Raw genomic sequence first — 2,564 nt, 5'->3', positions numbered from 1 at the left:
AGTTTCCTTTAAATCTCGGAGGCTTTGGACTTGGACTCTTCAGCAGTGCTGAAACAGGACTCTTGAACATGGACTAAATCCCTTTTGCATACAGAGATGTCCACGAGTCTTTGGGGGACCAGGGCAGAAAGTCATGGCCTGTGTTTAGATGTTCTCCCAAAGCTTCGTGCAGTCATAGGTGGGGCTTTTTCAAAGGTGACTGGTTGTAGTTTGTGACTCTGGGATTAAGGGTGTGTGATTACTAAATCAGTCCACTGATTGATTTGGCACCCACCCTAAACCCTGTAGCCTAGATAGAATATAAAATGTGCTGAAAGAAGCTCTATTGTCCCTTGGACTAGTTGCTTGCAACTTCTGCCTACCATGAACTGTTCCTTCCCTGCAATGCCTCTCTTCCATGCCACCTTGCCTTGAAGCCAGCCAACTGTGAACTAAAATCTCTACAAAATGATCTAAATAAATCTTTTCTCCCTTAGCTTTGAGTGTGGGTAGTTTGTCTCAGCAGTGAGAAAAGTAACTAAGATACTTATGGAGCCCATATTCCAAGGCTATCACAGCTGCACTACTGAGGGAGGACATTACCTCCTGCCCTTGAATTCTAAGATTTTTCTACCTCTTCTGGTGGCAACAGGAAATAAATATGGTCCTGTATGATCTCCCCCTCTGCCCTTCTATGGAGATGATTCAGCCAGTCTTGGTAATTTCCTCATATGCTTGTCTTGATGAATAATCAGATGAGTCCTGAGAAAGACACACTCAGGAGTTTTGGAGCCACTCCCTGTGCACCACTCTATTTCCCGTGCTCTGCCATCCCTGTCCAGCTACCTTCACCTTCTCAGATGCTAACTTCCTGTCTTCAGTTTGGAGACCACACATTGTGCTTGGATCTTCTCTTACATTTTATCTATGGAATCCTCTGGAAATATTCAAGTCGGGATATGTGTACAATGTATTTCATTTACTTCAACTCTGTCTTTGTGCTATACTATCTGGTATTTGATTTCCAGAAGATTATTATTTTATCAAATTATTTAATTTCTTTAAATAGAATTCCAATTTTTATTCTATCCTGATAGAAATCCAACATTCTTTTTTTTTTTTTTTTGGAAGCAGATACTTTTTTTTTAACTGACCAAATCATAAAAATATCATGGTAGATACTTTAGTTCATCCTTCTAATAAGCCTTTTGATCTGGGCTTCCCCTTTTCCAGCATCTCTACCTTCCACAAAATGGGTGGTCTTTTTCTTCATTTCTTCATTCCACCTCATGCAGAAGATAACTTGAAGGGCCACAGGAAGTTATTTGCCTCTTTGAAGCATTTTCCAACAGTATAGATCTCATGAATCAGATCTTCCACACAAATGATACCAAATTTAGCAAGAGATCAAGCAATCAGTTCATTATTGGTCAAGGCAATTCGCTTCTTATTGATTTTACCATAGCCACGCTTGTATATTGGTTCATTTACTGACTTCAGGATTGGGTACCCCCATGTAATATATGATTCCACTATTCTCAGCATGTTTATTGAAGCCTTGTTAAGCTTAACAAAGATACCATTGAAGATTTGGCAAAGGCAAAGAAGGTGTAACACCTTGTGGACCTTTGGGCTCACCCATTGATACCCCTGATCCAGATGACAAATGCCAATTGGGTTTCTGCAGGTACATAGAAGTTGTCAGCTTTTCTTGCCATCCTAACCATTTGAATCTCAGTTCTGTACATCTGTCTGTACTCCTTATGACAGTGCCTGACTTTTTCATAGATGAACTTCCTCCTCGCCTTTTGAAGCATTTTTGGGGCAAACTTTTTTCCCAGGCCCTTTTGCCTTCAGCTCTGTGAAATGTCTTAGTTTTTTCTTAAGGGTTTCTGGCACAGCAGGAACCTTCTTTTTCTTCTTCTCGACAGCTTCCATAGTTCCAGCCAGAAAAGGGGAAATTGGCGCATGTGCACAGTCCACTTGAAAGCCAATGTTCTTGATTGATGTTTTGTTTGTATTGTTCATCTAAAAGAACTTTTAAAAAAATTGTCAATATTCTTTTTTTTGTAGCATCCAGCTTTTATTTAAACTGTATAACATTTTCTTTTACTGCTCCAAATAAAAGAATGTTAAGGTTTTCACATTTGTATAGCCTCCATTTTTCTTAGGTTTTGTTCTTTTAATTTATGAGTTTATTTACTTTTCTCTGTCTTTTATGCATGACTTTTCTTTAATGATTGATAATTCTTAGCTTTCCAAGTAGATTTTAGCCTTATATCAGTAAGAGATTGAATTGTGGGGCTTTGTATACTCGTTGGATTTAAGGGGGAGTAGAATGACTTTGAGCTAGCTCTTACGCTCTCATAACATAATGGTTCTGGAAATATTTTCTCTAGATCTTTTCTTTCTTTTGATTGGAGTATTTCTATACATAATTTGCCCAACTTGCCTGGAAGTTGAGTATACCAAGTAATGTAAGATCCATGAGGAAGACAATGAGTCCTTGTATTTTTCAGTCTGGAACTTGCTACCTTAATTGCCTAGCAAAAAATTATTTTAGCACTCAAAGAGCATAAAACTAG

At 38.5% G+C, this 2,564-nt stretch overlaps 1 pseudogene; it reads right to left on the bottom strand.

Moving 5' to 3' along the window:
- Positions 1 to 1,097: 1,097 nt before the first annotated feature.
- On the bottom strand, positions 1,098 to 1,949 carry LOC106010565 (large ribosomal subunit protein uL30 pseudogene; annotated as a pseudogene).
- Positions 1,950 to 2,564: the final 615 nt, after the last annotated feature.

This window comes from Heterocephalus glaber, unplaced genomic scaffold (genome assembly GCF_053883595.1).
Source record: "Heterocephalus glaber isolate CG9 unplaced genomic scaffold, H.glaber_assembly_v1.0 deba00000331, whole genome shotgun sequence".
Classification (NCBI taxonomy): domain Eukaryota; kingdom Metazoa; phylum Chordata; class Mammalia; order Rodentia; family Bathyergidae; genus Heterocephalus; species Heterocephalus glaber.
The sequence above is the reverse complement of the archived record's forward strand: the minus strand, read 5'-3'. Positions and strand labels throughout refer to the sequence as shown.